Genomic DNA, 16,883 nt, shown 5'->3' on the forward strand with positions numbered 1-16,883 from the left:
AACACAGCAAAGGTCACACCGCTAATGAGCTGGGATTCAAATCCCCATCAGTATTCTCCATGAGCCATGCTGTGCCCTTAATCAGATACTCCAGTGAGCGTACTGGCAGGTTCATCATCACATCAATATATACCTTGCAGGGCTGGCGTGCAAATTAAAGAGATGATATATATGAAAAGTGTTCAGCAAACCATGAGGCCCTGCAAAGCTTCCCTGTGATTATTTGTCAAGGCTTTACACAGAGGCAGCTCTGCTGTCCTTAGTGACCAAGTCTATATTAATCCCACAATTCATCCTTAATCCACCAAAGTCTTGTTTGCCTGGCTTTCTCTATAACCAAAGGGAAACTGAAAATATGCCTTCTGTAAGGAAGGCTTAACACCTGCTGCCAAAGGGTGCTGGATCATCAGAGGACACTAGATTCACTTACAAAAGATGTAGATTAATTTGGACATTACTTCCCTACATAAACCAGGCACAAGAAGGCAAGCAACCCAGGGAAGGATAATCGTGCTGAGAGTGGAAGCACTTATTATAAATAATTACCATGTAATTATCCACAACTTCCCTGAGGCTGTAGCCTGTGGCTGGTCTTAGGAGGTGGCCCTTCCTCACTAAGTGTAAGGAGACTGAAGCACTTCCATAAATTTATCAGGGCATGTGTCTGTGCCTTACAGCTGGGTCAGCGCCACCTGGGCCTACTTCTCAAAGCTGATGGCCAAGGGGCAGAAGAGCTGTGGGGTCTCAGCCACTGGATCCACTCTCCTCTCCTCTCCTCATAGCACAATGACTTTTTTTTTGCAAGTGTGTGAATGCGACACATCTGACTTCTTCTCTGAAGCAACCGGCTTATAGAGCAAGTTAATACAATGGGCAGGCCGTGACACTCCTCTTTCTGATGTGCCTCCAAGCTGTGTTCTCAAGCCATGAGGCGCTGTTGAAGATACTAACAACACTTCAAAGGAGCAATGGCAGAGGCCATGACAAGTGTAGGGAGAGACAAAGACACTTCCAACAGCGGCATGGCTGTCTACAAGGTTAATCAATTCCCTTGGTTTTCATTCCAGGTCCACATTATCTTGGCGGCAGCAGCTACAAACGTGAAAGCCAAGACGACTGAAATTGTATTTACCTGCTTGAGACATGGAAACGAGCTATTCTCTGTATCTTCTTAGACAGGATGTAAGACATACTGCAAAGCTCCGGCGGTAGGTCAGTGAGGAACACACTCTTCTGTGGTGTCCAGATACCATGGAAGACACTGGGGGAGAGGACACAATTTAGTACCTTGGGTGAGACAGTTGAAAAGCATGACAGTCACAGGACTGAAATCTCACAGATTGTCATGCTCATCATTACTATTGCTATAGCTATGGCTCATTGGGCCCATTCTATATGACAAGTACTTGCTGGACACACTCTCATTTCACCCTCTTAATAACATTGTGAGGTAGCTAATATTATTTTTACCATGTATGGTTGAAAAAGCTGAGATTAAGTAACTTGCTGAGGTCACCAGATGGCAGGTCCTAGATCTGAACCTGGGTCCAACTCATGCTGTGAACCACCAGGGCTTAACAAACTAGAACCTTCCCAGGATATGCAGGTGCAGAGAACACAAGGGCTTAGGGGACCCTGAAGTAATCTGGACTGATCAACTGGCCAACTTAAAGTTGTTCTCAGAAAAGCCAATCAGAGAAGAAGGCTTAACCAATCTTTTTACACAGCCATTCTTTTGTCTACCTTTGAGAACTCTTGATACAGAAATGGGCTAAAAATACTATTTCTAGCAGCTTGATCCTCCTCTGCAAGTCATATATTTTGATTTTTCAGCTGTTAGGTTGATTACAATTACGGTCACTTGGAGAGAAATGTAAAGAAATACTCTTTAAAGTATTAGTAATATTTGACCAGCTATGCCAAAATATGCCAGTGAATAGTGTAGAAAAGGAATACGTTTGTCTCTAAGGAAAGAAACGCACCAAAATCATCTCTCCCACGCTGCTGCCAATTATACCTGCACAGTCTGGATGCAAGCACACCCTACAGATGATCTCCTCCACTGCAGTGTCGTTTCCAAACAGAATTTGCTCATGGGTTCACTAGATGTGTCATTTCAGAAGCCACAGTTCACTGGAGAGTGGGTGTGAATAAAGACACGGAAATGATTATTTCATGAAAATGTACGGGTTCATCCTTTTTGCCCATCCCATGGTTAGCTGTCCCCAAATCCTCTCAATGCACCTAAATATCTTTCAAAGTTGTACCCTTTCCATAGGGAATGTAGTGGGTTGAATAGTGTCCCCTCAAAATTCATATCCACCCAAAACCTCAGAATGTGACCTTATTTGGAAAGAGGGTCTTTGCAGATGGAGATAGTTAAGATGAAGTCATACTGGATTAGGATGGGCCCTAAATCCCATAACTGGCATCCTTATAAGAAGAGGCGAAGACATGAAGAGACACACACAGAGAAAAAGTCACGTAAACGTGGAGGCAGAGATTGGAGTGATGCAGCTACAGGGCAAGGAATGCCGGGGATTTCTGGGAGCTGGAAGAAACAAGGAAGGATCCTCCCCCCAGAGCTTCAGGAGAGAGAGCAGTCCTGCCAACACCTTCATTTCAGACTTCTCCGGAACTGTGAGAGAATCAATTTCTGTTGCTTTAAGGCATCCAGTTTGTGGTCATTTGTTACAGCAGTTCTAGGAAACTAATATAGGAACTACCACATACAATTTGGCCCAAGCCCTCATCATCTTTTGTAGGGATTCGTTTTAGTGAATTAATAGCAATAAAAAATTGGAAGCAATTCAAATGACCAAATGTTGGAAAATGGTTGAATAAATTATGGTATATTCATATAGGTGAACATTATGCAGCCATTAACATTATGTTTTTGAATTAACTATGTGTGAAAATAACTGGGATATAATACGCTACCTGTTAAAGAAGATAAATAACTCTGTATAATATAATTTCAGTTTTGTTTTAAACATATTTGTATAGAGAAAAGATTAGAAAAAAATGTATCATTTGGTTATCTCTTAGGAGTCACAACAGGATTTTTATCTGATCTTTTCATATATCCTCATATTTCTATAATGATAATGTATTATGTTCATAATAAAAAAATAAGCAATATAGCTTACTTGAAAAATTCAGAAGACTTCCAGTTCAGTGGTTTTCAAGCTATTTTGACCTCATCTCCTAGTAACAAATATGGTTTGCATTATGACTATAGTAGACTGAGTAATGCCACTCCCTCCAAAGATGTCTATACCCTAATCTCCAGAAGCTGTGAATGTCACTGTTGGCAAAAGAAAAAAGTTCATTCTACCCTTTCTAGGTTCTTCTGGCTGGTGAGAATTAAACTGACATAAGACACTTTAACAGGAAAAAATCAAATTTAATTATGTATATACAGGGACCCCATAAGAAAAATGAGGGCCATGGACAAGTTAGTAATTGAGGCTTATATGCCATCTGAGAGAAGGAGAAGGGGGTAGGGGTTTGGGAACCTCAAAGGGGAGAACGGAAATTCATATGGAGATGGAAAAACAAATGTTTGGTAAACAAACGTTTGCTATGCCATGCAAAGGCAATGGGACCCAGAGAGAACTTTGGTCTTAAGGCCCTGCTGAGTCCCCCTACCACACCTATAACCCATATTCTTTGTAGATATCTCTGGTGATGGTGCTCTTCCAGGACCAGTATCTAACTTCTCTTAGGCAGCTTAAGGGAGAGGCTAAAAAAAAAAAGACTTCCTGAGTCTTCTGTTTCTTAAAGACAATCAACCTAAAATAATCCTCATGCCAAAGAGTAACATTTTAGGGTGGCAAATTTGCTTCCCTATAGTTATGCCTTTGAAACTTCCCCAAGAAGTTTCACAGTCCAAAAGTTGAGTTGGTAGATTGTTCTATCTCACTGAACCAGATTCTTAGCCCTGACAATAGGTCACTTTGGCTAAACTCATTTCAGGAGGTGGTGATGCAGGTGAGCTCCCAGAGTCAGGACTATAGTGCAAGCAATCAGGTGTTTAATAAGAGGCACTTCTATGGAAACAAAGTAGAATAACGGCTAGTGATTGGAGCAAAACATAATCCCAGCTTCTGAGTTCTGAGGGTAGCCAGTAAATATTTCTAGATGTCTGGCTCAAAGCGTTTTCAGATAGAGTGAGGGCAGGTAGTGGCAAACTGACAAATTTTCCTAGTTTGCAGTTTGAATGTCTCTTGTGATCTTTCTGAGTGGCTTATATGGCAACAGATATGAAGACTCTATATGAGCTATCGTGGTGATTTCTCTGAAGTTTATATCAGGTTGTCCAATTTTAGCTTGCATGGCTTCAGAAAAAGGACAGTTTTAGTTCTTAATGATTTCAAGTCAAAAGGGTGGGAGAGAAAATTAGAAATGTCAGCTTGGAGAGTTGTAGCCAAATATTGGAGGAAACTGGAAGAATTCAGGATCCAACCCAGTTTATAGGTAGAAAACAAACCTCGAAGACAAGGGACAGTATTAGAATCTATAGCCACAAGTATATTACTAAAACATAATTTTTCTCTCTAAAATCATCCTAATTTTTACCAAAGGTAGACAACTTAGGACTAATTTGTTTGCAAAACAAGTTTAGTTTCAAAAAACTTGGCCTGTTTATGTAAGTATAGCAAGAATAGCAATTGACCATGTAACTCTTTTAATCTGCTTTGTTGGAACTTTTCTTAAGAAATTTCAGATTGGACTTTTAAATGCCTCTTCAGGCCAGGAAGCCAAGCTAAGGACTTGCCATCAGACTCACATGCAATACCTACACATTTCAGTGAATTCTTCTCTTCTCGAGGTCCCCAAAATACCTTGAGGTTCCTGTACCTTCCAGGAAGTGACCATCCTTACACACCTGGTAAGGCTGCCAGGAACCCTGTAAGTGAAGTACCTAGGAGGAATATGTCATGGGGTTGGGGGTTATGTGTTGTTTTACAGAGTACCTCATTACATGGAAATTTTCTTGAGGTTGGCAGGTGATCTAGTGTTGATCTAACCCATTCCGTGACCAACTTATCCTCTCATGGGTGCCTTTTTGAGGTGGCAAGCACCCTAATGGCTCTTAAATGCTCGATCCATGTCAACCAATTTTGTGGCTTTGGCTTCCAAGATGTCCCTTAGCAACAGCTTTTACCTCATGTGCCTATTAATCCACAGCAAAGTTTGTCTAAACAGATGCCAGTCTGCTGAGAACTGTGAACTCACTAGTCTTTGAGGCTCAAACTGCAGGTTCTAGGGCCCTATACAGCCTATGCCTCTGTAATTATTCTGTGGTTTTTCCTCCTTATGACAAACATAAAAGACAAGGACAAAGAAAAAACACTGACTGTCTCTGGGAGGAAATGGATCATTAAAGCCATTTGGTAAATACCAAATTGACCAGAGTCACTAAGTCCAAGGTATTGTAGTTCCACAGATATTTTCTCCTACTAATCTATATTTAGAAAGAGAGAGTGAAAACATTCACACCACTTTTGCTCTACCAAATCCCACAGACAGAGATTCTGGAAGGCTGATGTAATAGGAAATCTTACCTTCATGCCAGCTTTTATCAGATGTCCCAGGATCTCTTTATCTGCAGTGGTCTTCTGGAAAGCAGTTTTTCCAGCCAGTGAAGGATCCTGCTGGATACACCACCTATTTAAAAAAAAAAAAATTCCTCATACTTTTTCTAGGTTCTTCTAGCTTGTCTAAAAATTAAATTGACCTGAGACAGATGAACAGGAGAAAATCAAATTTAATTACATACTTACAAGGGCCCCATGAGAAAAATGAGACTCAAGAGACACACTTTGGGGTGGCAAATTTTGCCTCCCTACACCCTGGATTATCTGTTGGGCCCACTATAAGAGAGAGACAGAAGGATCAGAACGATTAGTAGGAGATGTGAGGATGGAAGCAATGCTTGGAGTGATGCAAGTACAGGGCCAGGAGACAAAGAATGTGGGCAGCTTCTAGAAGATGAAAAAGGCAAAGAATCATATTCTCCCCGAATCCTCCAGAAGGAATGCAGCCCTGCTGAAACCTTGATTTTAGACTTCCAACTTCAGAACTATAAGACAGTAAGTTTGAGTTGTTTTCAGCCACTAAACTGTGGTAATTCGTTACAGTACCAACAGGAAACTAATGCCATGACACATATGTACACACACTGAAACAGTTTCATAACACATGATATACTCTGATGTTTTCTTTCCCATCTTCATGGATTTAATTATGTCCCCTCAAAAAGATATGTTGAATTCCTCAACCCCCACCCCCCGGTACCTCAGAATGCAGCCTTATTTGGAAATAGGGTCTTCACAGAGGTAATAAGTTAAATGAGGTCATTAGGCTGGCCCTAATCCAATATGACTGGTGCTCTTATAAAAAAAGGGGAGCATCCTATGAAGACCAAGGCAGAGATTAGAATTATGATGCCATAAGCCAAGGAGTGCCTGGGGCTACCAGAAGCTGGAAAAGGCAAGGAAGAATCCTCCTACTACAGTGGGAATGCGGCCCTGCAGACACCTTTATTTCAGACTTGAAGGCTGCAGAACTGCGAGACAACAAATTTCTACCGTTTATAGCCACCCAGTTTTGGGTACTTTGTTATAGCAGTCCTGGCAAACACATGCTCTTCTGTTCTGTTCTATTCTATCCTATTTCATTAAGAAAACTGATTTTCCAGTCTACTAATTCTGAATGTCATCAGACTTCATTCAAGCTTTTCCCAGACCAATTTTTAACCTCCATTTAGCCAACCTCTGATACATCCCAAATGCATCCAGGAGCTCCAAACAGTCAATCATTCCCAGAACATAGCATCAATTCACAGACGGCATGCTATGTGCTTGTGCTATACCCTTTCCCCTCAATGTCTATTCATTATTTTTTTTTTGTTTTTTTGCGGTACGCGGGCCTCTCACTGTTGTGGCCTCTCCCGTTGCGGAGCACAGGCTCAGCGGCCACGGCTCACGGGCCCAGCAGCTCCGCGGCATGTGGGATCCTCCCGGACCGGGAAACGAACCCATGTCCCCTGCATCGACAGTGGACTCTCAACCACTGCGCCACCAGGGAAGCCCAATGTCTATTCATTTTTAATGCCCAGCTTCATGTCACCTCCTCTGAGGGGTTTTCCCTGGCTCCTATGCAGAGTCAGTTGGTTCTCTGTTCCTACAGCAATTTTAATAGGCCTCAATGATAGTACTTAGCATTTAAGTGTCAGTTAAAGGATCAATTTAAGTGCCTCCCTCCACCTGCCCCCCCAGCTAAACTCCAAGTTTCTTAAAGACTGGTAAACAACAAGGGTCTGCTGTATAGCACAGGGAACTATATTCAATATCCTGAGATAAACCATAATGGAAAAGAATATAAAAAAGAATATATATATGTATAACTGAATCACTTCGCTGTATAGCAGAAATTAACACAACATTGTTAATCAGCTATACTTCAGTAAAGTATCCCGGGACTGGAGCTTACTGGGAAAAAGGGAAGTGGCTGCAGACCAGGGGCTGGAGACCAGCTCTCCCTGCATCACCACATCCAGGTGCAGATCATCAAGGAGTTTGTATCTGGCCTTGCAGGTCATTACAAAGGTATATTTGTCAAGGTAGGAAGGTTGCACCTATTTTATTTAATAGTTTGTTAAGGGTGGTCTGATTTTGGTCTTAAAGGAAAATTTTTTCCCACCAATAAATTTTTCTCCATAAAAAGATAAGTGTGTAGAATGTACTTCCTTGCATAGTGTATGATGGCAGATAGCAATGGCTGCAGCCACCCAGCACACACTCTGGGCCAGATGACTTACATTTAGTGTCCACCACAACCCAGTAAAGTAAGTATTTATGAGAAAACTGAGACTCAGTGACATTAAGCAATTTGTTCCAGATCCGAAAGTTAATGCTACAGTTAGCCTTAGTGGCATAACAAACTCCCCCAAACTGATGTGGCTTAAAACAACAGTGATTTTTTTTTTCCCTGATTGGTGGGTTTCCCAGGCTGTTCCACTGCTGGTTTCACCTGGGCTAGCTCATGCAGCTGCACTCTGCTGCAGGGTGGGCTGAGCTGGAAGGTCCCAATGGCTTCTCTCACCAGTCTCCCAGTTGGTGCTCCTGTCTCTGGGATGCCTCGGTTCCCCTGCACATGACCTCTCACTCTTCAGGAGCCACACCTGCTTCTTGTCATGGTGGTCCCAAGGCAGCTGTCTCAGAGCAGAAGCTGCAAGGCCTTTTGATTCCTGGGATAGAAGTGGCACTTGCTCACATTCTATTGGTCAAAACATGACACAAAGCCAGTCCTGATTCAAGGAGAGGGAAGAGAGACTTCACCTGTTGATGGGACGAACGGCCAAGTCACCCTGCAAAGGAGCATGGTGACGTTGTTTTGGCCACCTTTAAAAACAATGGATCAGAGCTAGTAGCTAAATAGCAGAGCCAGGATTCAAAGCCAAGTGGCCTGGCTGGGATGCTCTAATAACTGTGCCTTTTCTGAACCACGGGACCTGTTGGGGACTTAGACATGGGAATGATGACACTCCTGTATTTTGTCTTATCCCCTTGCTCTTGCAATCTCCTTACCTATTTAGTCTTAAAAAACAAAATTCAGTCAAGTAAATTTGAAGATCTAATTGGCTTTGTTAAGTCATGAACTGGGTAGAATCCCATCTGAATCTCATCTAGCAAATAGAAAGGAGTCCCAAAAAGCTGCAGAAAAGGAAAAGTTTTTAAAGGTGGGGGTGGGGGTGGGATAGGAAGTCATAAATGAAAAAAAATGAATTATTTTAGGCTATTTCAGGCAACTTCGCCTTCTTTTGGAGGACAAAGGGTCCATCAGGTGAATTACCTCACTGGTGCTGACCAGGAAATTTCAGACTGACTGGTTAAGATTATGTTAATAGGGAAGGCTGGAATTGCAATCAGGTTAGGTATTAGGTCTTGGTTTGGTGACAGGGGCTTAGCACAAGAGACCCCATTTTGGGTCTGTTGTTTCTTTTTTTTTAAACAAGTCTCTGTCTTCCTCCAGTGTCTGGCTTAGTGGCCAGCACCTGGTGGTGGTTAATACTACCTACTCAGGTAGGTCACTTATATGGGATGACCCTGAATGGGCTCCTTAATCTCTCTAAGTTCCAGTTTCCCGCCTGCAAAGTGAGGATAGTTATAGCACAGAACACATCGGGTTGCTCTAACATCCCGATACAGTAAGGCAGATAATGCACTGGACACAGTACTGGCTCTCAGTGTGTCCCCAGTGTTAGCGCCATTACCATGTGTAATAACTATCCAGGAATGCATGTGGGCCTTTTAAACGGGGGGAGTAAAACCCCACTCTGCTTCCAGGTGCAAACACCAGGCTTGCAAGCACGGGCGTGGGGACATTATTTCAAAATACGGTGGAAATTCTAAGATAGCAGCTTCAAAAAAGCAGGCGAGGGCTTCCCTGGTGGCGCAGTGGTTGAGAGTCCGCCTGCCGATGCAGGGGACGCAGGTTCTTGCCCCGGTCCGGGAAGATCCCGCATGCCGCGGAGCGCCTGGGCCTGTGAGCCATGGCCGCTGAGTCTGCGCGTCCGAAGCCTGTGCTCCGCAACAGGAGAGGCCACAGCAGTGAGAGGCCCGCGTACCGCAAAAAAAAAAAAAAAAAAAAAGCAGGCGAGAAAGTCAAAAGGAACACAAAGGAACAAACAAACCAAATGCAGCTGCACCGTGGTCAGTCTTTCTCTGTTCATTTTTAAGATTTCACTCTGCGACTGCTGGCTTTTTCCACGACGGAAAGCGCTGACCGGGCGCGGCCAGGTCGCGGGGAGAAATACGTGGGGACTTACCTTTGGCTCCGTAGGTGTAGGTCACGTGGGTCTCCTCCTCCTGAGAGAAGCACTCAAAAACTCGCGGTCTGCAGGGTACGCGTGACTGCGAGGGGCGACGAAGGGAGACCGCCTCACTCTTTCCGGACTCGGTCCCCGCGCACCGCGAGGCAGGGAGGAGCGCCGTGTGCCCTGCGTAAGTGCGTGGCTCCGCGGGGATTTCTGGGCCCCGGACGCACGGAGCGTAAGGAGGGCGGTCTCAGAAGCCTTCAGCACCGTAGAGGAAGCAAGCCCGGTGAGGTGAGATTGGGGTCAGGTGGTTTGGGCCGGCTAGTAGTTTCCAAATCGGAGTCCTGGTATTCTGTTCTGTGTGCGCCCAGCCCGGAACGTACTCCCGAAGGCTTCTGGCACAATCTGAGGAGGTCGCCTCCGGGCTTCTTCCAGGCCAGGCGCCCCTCCAGGGAAGCGCGAAGCTGTGTGGTCCGCCATCACTCTCAGTGCGAGGGGTGGGCGTCGGACACGACCTCCTTCTCCTTCACCGAGTCCCTTTGGGATGTTTTATTTCGTGGGTTCTGTGGAGGAAAGCGGAAAATGCCTTTAATTAGTGCGTGTCCCACAAAAGGAGACTTGGCTTGAGTGAAGGAAGGCACACGAAAAGGCTGTTTTTCCCGGAATGTAGGATTAGAAGAAAACCAGGGGCATGGCACAGGTGGAAGCAACTTTCTGCCAAGTGGATTAGGTCCTTGCAGGGGAATTCATAGGAGCCAGAGGGACACGTAGAGATGTGTGTAAATGGAAACATCCAGTGTCTTTCACGTCAGCTTGGTGTCCTGAAAAAAAAGCTGCTTTGGCATATGTATGGATTTGAATCCTAGCTCTGCCTTTGGCGAGTTGGTGACCTTGAACAAATTATTTAAGCTTACTAAGCTTCAGTCTCCGCATTTGAAAGATACTTGTACAACTGCTTTTTACTTTTTTTGGTGAGGGATGAGGAAGAACAGAGATGTAAGGAGAAAAAAAAAATCCAAGGAACATTTTAGTAACTTGAAAAATAACTTTCAAGAAAGCTGTTCAAAATAGGAATTGGAATGCTTTTGGAAAAGTAGATTGCACTGGCTTTGCTGGCATATGAAAGTCTGAAAAGTTGTCAAAACCCCTTAGCTGATTGGGCTTTCTAGAATTGTACTGCAGGCTAATCTAAGTCCAGTGGAAACCCTTTATAATGTGATGCAAGTGTTCTTAGCAAGAAGCTGTTTTATTCTTCTTTTATAGGAGTCGGTTCTTTTGGAGGGATGTCATTGGCCCAACACTACATACGAATCCAGCTTATAAACCAATTTACAGTGGGGTTCTATTAGACTGATTTTATAGCCTGAGAAATAAGTGGGCTTTGACTGACAGGCAGTTCAAATGACTTAGAAGAGTGTTTAGGAAGTCCACTGGGCTTATCAGTTCGCTGCCCTTGGGGGGAGAAAAAAAATGCAAACAGCATAACAGTATTTTGTTAATGACTGTTTTTGTTTTGGAAAGTGTATGATTTGTTAGAAGAAAAATTGTGTTGAATATTACCCTGGTGTGCATGAAACTAAGACAGTAAGAGAGGAAGAGCTTAGTTACTGCCCCAGCTAACACCAGATACCCCTTTATCTTTTCCCAAATACCCAAGGTAAATAGGTAATGACCCATTCTTAATAGGAAGTATAGTTCATTTTAAAGAGCAAACATGATTATTTTTGTTTAACATTCCCGGCGGTTTAGAAGAAGAACTTAAGAAGGACAAGTTTCCCATAATTAGAAAGGTTCCTCTAGAATTTGTTCTAGAAGAACAAATCATTAATATCTATATTCATTCGGGAGAGGGGTAACCTGGACAGAGGGCTGAGAACTGTACTTGGTCAAAACAAGTGATGGAGTTTGAACTTTCATGCTATATAGTTGCAAGTTCAAAGCTTTAAGCAAGACTCAGTTCACAGGACAGTGATCAGGTGCTTTCTTCATAAAACCTATGCTCCTGAGTATAACTGAACCAAAGAAGATATTGCAGGTACTGCCTTGGACATGAAACCACATGCTTTTCTTTTACTGCTTTAACCTTAGAATCTGGGGAGCAAGATCAGGGTGGTGGTAATAAGTCTTGATGTCCTTAGATCCATTAGCCTGAAAAAGCAAATTCTTAGCATCACATCTTTCCAGTATCCTTAGGTCTTACCTCTTAACCTTCTCTTTGTGTTCTGATTCTAGTTAGTGGCTGTCTTTAAATTGCTAAGGTTGCTTACTGGCCAAAATATTTATTTAGACATCTAGGGGCTAGCTCTTCCTCCTTTCCCTTTTGCGACTCCATATTCTGTTACTCATCTTTCAGAAAGACCCCTTGACATATCTTCTTGTACCTGTATCTGGGGAGGATAACCCACCTCCCAAGAGATTCATTCTTTCATCCTAAATGGACTAATATTTTTACTGATGTTTGATTTTGAAAATTTTCAAACATTCAGAAGAGTTGAAAGAATTTTACAGTGTACTGTATACTCCCACCTAAATTCTATTATCATTCAACTGATATTGATTTAGTGCCTACTATTTGCCTGGAGGTAAAGACATAGAAGGCAGAGTAAAGTTGGGGAACACAAAAGGGTTTGATTTGGCTGGAACATAGCGTTTATGAAGGGGTCGTATCACTTTGCTCTGGAAAGTTATGCCAGAGTCACATTGTGGAAGACATTGAATTACATGGCAGGAAGTTTATACTTTATTCTGGTTGCAGTTGGGAACCACTGAAGGCATTTGAGGAGGGGAGTGTCTTGCGCTTTAGAGAGCTCACTTCGGCATCAGTGTTAGGCTGAATGGGTGTGGAGAGGACCTGAGGTCTGAGAGACAAGTTAGGAGGCTTTGCAAATGTCCCCAGGGCAAGTGAGGGTTGACTTATGAACCAAAAGGGAAAAAAAAAAGAAGAGAGGTGGGATTTTGTGAATGACTTAACATGAGCCTTGGGTGTCATTAGGAATCAGGAAGTTAGAGGAGGGGGAAGTTCAGGGGGGATGTTGATGTTTTGTTATAAGACTCGATGGGTTTGAGGAACCAACTGGGTACCCATGCAAAGGAGCCTTCTGAGTGTGGGGAGCCCAACAGCAAGGTCAGGAACAAAATTCTGGACTAGCAGTTAGTGATCAAGGGATGGTTGAATGAGAATGTACAGAAGGAGAGAAAAAGGGCAGGACCTTGAGGAAAATCTGAATATATAGAGTTCTTGAAACAGAAAAAAAAAAAGTGTTAATTGTCAGTTTGTATATTAATGATGGTTCTATCTACGGCGTTATTGAAGCCACAGTTCTCCTTGATAACTTATAACAAACTAAAAAATGTACCCATATGAATGGAGTGGAGTCTTTCCTACTCCCACTGTAGGAGGCACAGGGGGAGGGTGTGAAAAGAGGATGGAGAATAAGGTGGCAGAGGGCAGGAAAGAGGGAAACTGAAATATTTTTTATCTTGGACTTTAAGAGTACACAGAGCTTTATCCATGTCAACCAAATATCAGGAAGCCAGGTAATTTAATGAATTTGTCTATCTTTTCAGAAGGCAGTGCCTACTTAATCTGGGAACCATAACAACCTATTGTGATGGTGGCCATATTTTCCGAATGAAACCTCAGGTGGGACACATTCTGAATGCATGGTCACCAAGCCTTTATCCAAATATTTAGCAACTAAAACTCCTCTCTCCCTTTTTATATTAATATTTTCATATATGCTCTATGTGTTGAATAAATATTCAGGTCTGTAAACCCATCTTATTATAATAATTCACTGACAAGGCAAAGGAAATTAGATTTAATTAGCATCTCTTCTGTGGTCAGGGACTGTTCTAAGGTCTCAGAAGGTGAGGGCAGGGACTGTCTTTCATCTCTCTGCTATACCCGGTATGAGTTTATTTATGTACGATATCATTGTCACCATAACAATGAGTGGTAGTGTGGGTCCACTCAGTATACCAGTACTTTGTCTAGTGGTACAGAGTTTTTAAGTGACAGAGCCACATTTGAAGCTGTGTCTAAATTCTTTCTGCTCCTCCCATTGGACTGTATTACCTTCCCAAATACTTGCTGACTGTGTGCCAGGTATTATATCTGGTGTTTGCACATGTGGGTTCCTTCATTTCATCCCTCTGGTTTGGTAGGTAATTCCAAGGAAAGCTCAAACCAAAATTGCTCAGTTGGTTATTATTGGTGGGGTATCTACCCTCTTGCCCTATTTTATTTTCATTCAACTTCTCTTTTTTAAATTTATTTTATTGAAATATAGTTGGTTTACAATGTTGTGTTAATTTCTGCTGCACAGCAAAGTGATTCAGTTATGCATATATATATGTATTCTTTTTCATATTTTCCATTATGGCTTATCACAGGATGTTGAATGTAGTTCCCTGTGCTATACAGTTGGACCTTGTTGTTTATCCATTCTATATATAATAGTTTGCATTTGCTAATCCCCCAATCCATCCCTCTCCCAACCCCCCTTAGCAACCACAAGTTTGTTCTCTATGTCTGTGTCACTCAACTTCTTTAACTCTGCAGGAAGAGTCACACCCTCTCAGAAATGCCACCCCCTAAGGCTGAGTTTAACAATCACTTCATTAATTCTCCTGAAGATCACACCTTCAGTCCTCTGCTGATTTCTTTTTAAAGTGAGCTGGAGAAAAGCTCTCTTCTATATTTGTTTACTTGCTTGTTTCACTCCATCAATCTTCTGCTTTTCCCATTGTCCCACTTGTTTACATATTATGTTCCTCTTTTTCCTTACCCGAGCCCAGAACTCTCTTCTCCCTAGATAGTCACTTGAAATTCTTTAATACCTTCAGATCCTCTCACCTGTCACCACCTCACAGGGGCCTTCCCTGACCACCCAATCTAAAATAATATCACTCCTGGGCTTCCCTGGTGGCGCAGTGGTTGAGAATCCGCCTGCCAATGCAGGGGACACGGGTTCGTGCCCTGGTCCGGGAAGATCCTGCATGCCACAGAGTGGCTAGGCCCGTGAGCCATGGCCGCTGAAGCTGTGTGGCCGGAGCCTGTGCTCCGCAACGGGAGAGGCCACAACAGTGAGAGGCCCACGTACTGCAAAAAATAAAATAAATAAATAAAATAAAATAATATCGCTTCTTGACCCCATCCCTCTGTAACCGTTCACCCTGCTTTGATGTTCTTAATAGGTTTCCTCTCTCTTGTCTCCATTGTATGGGAAGCTTCATGAAGGCAGACACTTTGTCTCTCTTATTTTCTGTGCCTGCATTGGAGTCTAGCACATAGTAGGAGCTAAAATATTATTTGTTTATCAAATGAATAACTGGTCCAGTGAACTTGGAATCTGTCCCAGCTCTGCTACTGACTAGAGTGTCATTACTTGGGACGTTGCTCCATCCACCTGGGCCTCTGTTGAAGAGCTGCATTAACTCCTTTCAAGAGTGGTGGTGAAGATGCAATGAGACTATGTGTAGAGAAGAGATGTGGCAAGTACTGGAATAATCTAAGGGAGTGTTGCATGGAGATTACTCCCAATGACAACATTATCTCTTTTGGAATCAAGGAGTTACCTGTCACCTGGGTAAGGTGACAACATGGAGTGATTTCCCAGGATCATCCTCATATAAAATATTCTTATCCATTATACCCAGTCTTATCCTTGTATTTGCCACACTGTGTATCCTGATTTTTTGTATGGAAAATTTAGTCATAGTAGATAGCAAAAAGGAGGATCGTTTTAAAAAGAATAGGGCTACATTTACTTCACCAAAAATAAGGAATTTCTCAGTGGAAGACATTTCTTTTGCCATGAGGATTGAGGGCTTCATCCATCCCCTCAAATTATTTTCAAAACAGAAGGAAGCTAGATATTCATTTTGAAGCAATCTCTGGTCATGTGAGTCTCACTTCTTTGCAAATAAACGTGCCCTTAAATCACTTGCAATTTCAGCACCTATAAATTTTGCAAATAGCATGCCAAGGTAATCCAGTTTACCCAGAATTCTGCTTTTGTCAAAATTTGCATGGAGGCAGATTTTGTTGTATTATGTCATTTATATAACGATATATGAAAAATACATGGACTTTGGAATCATCTAGATCTGGCTTCAAATTCGAGCTTTACTATCTAGTGGTTGAGTCGGGGGCTTGAGAAAATTAAACCTAGTGCTTGAGAAACTAGTCAACCTAGGATTTAGTTTCCTCATCTGAGTATGTCTTATATAAATCTCGGAACTTAGGGCCTAAGGATAGTGACACAGTCAAATAAACACATGCTATCCAGTAGCAAGTGAAAGGCTCGGAAATGTTCATTCTGTAACCAAGAAACCCGTTTAAGTTTGTTTAGCCCAGATTTTCCCAACGTTTTGTTCTTATAAAATCTAATTATATATTGCTGAACTAGTATTCCATAAAGGATTCTGTGGGAAATCCTGGCTTACCAGAATGCCAGACATGTCTTAAATGCAAACTCAATTTAGCTTCCCTTTCCCGTTTTACTGTTGACCTCTCAGAATTTTCGCTTGGATGCTTAATAATAACTTAAAGTAGAACTGTTTAAGTTCCACTCTTTGTAATCCCCTCCACCTTGACTCCTTCCACAGTCTTCCCAACTATCTGTGTATTAGTTTTCTAGGGCTGCTATAGCAAAGTACCGCAAACCGGGTGGCTTAAAACATCACAAATTTATTGTCTCAGATTTCTGCAGGCTGGAAGTCCAAAATCAATGTGTTGGTGGGACCATGTTCCCTCTGAAACATGGGGGAAGAATCTTCTCTCATCCTCATTTACCTTCTGGCAAAAATTTTATTTTTGTGTATTGTATTTCCATACTTACCTGAATAGGGAGATAAGCCCCTGGCACACATAGCACATTTTGGGAGATGCTGGTATGGGACTATAGAATGGTCTTTGAAAATTGATTGGTACTGGCCTCAATTCGTTGCTCTACTGCTTTCTAGCTGTGTGACCCTGGGCAAGTAACTTAAATTCTCTGAGGATCAATTTCTCATCTGTAAAATGGGGTGATAATAGTACCTACCTGGTAAA

The 16,883-nt window shown here is 42.6% G+C and overlaps 1 protein-coding gene across 1 annotated transcript in view; it reads left to right on the plus strand.

Moving 5' to 3' along the window:
- Window positions 1-9,976: 9,976 nt before the first annotated feature.
- Window positions 9,977-16,883, plus strand: part of CPVL (carboxypeptidase vitellogenic like) — a 113,291-nt gene continuing 106,384 nt past the window's right edge. Inside the window, exon 1 of the mRNA XM_027102309.1 lies at window positions 9,977-10,013. The gene's annotated coding sequence lies outside the window, so the exon portion shown is untranslated. The remainder of the gene's footprint in view (window positions 10,014-16,883) is intronic.

This window comes from Aethalodelphis obliquidens, unplaced genomic scaffold (assembly GCF_003676395.1).
Source record: "Aethalodelphis obliquidens isolate GAN/ISIS:26980383/991018 unplaced genomic scaffold, ASM367639v1 scaffold5, whole genome shotgun sequence".
Lineage (NCBI taxonomy): Eukaryota > Metazoa > Chordata > Mammalia > Artiodactyla > Delphinidae > Aethalodelphis > Aethalodelphis obliquidens.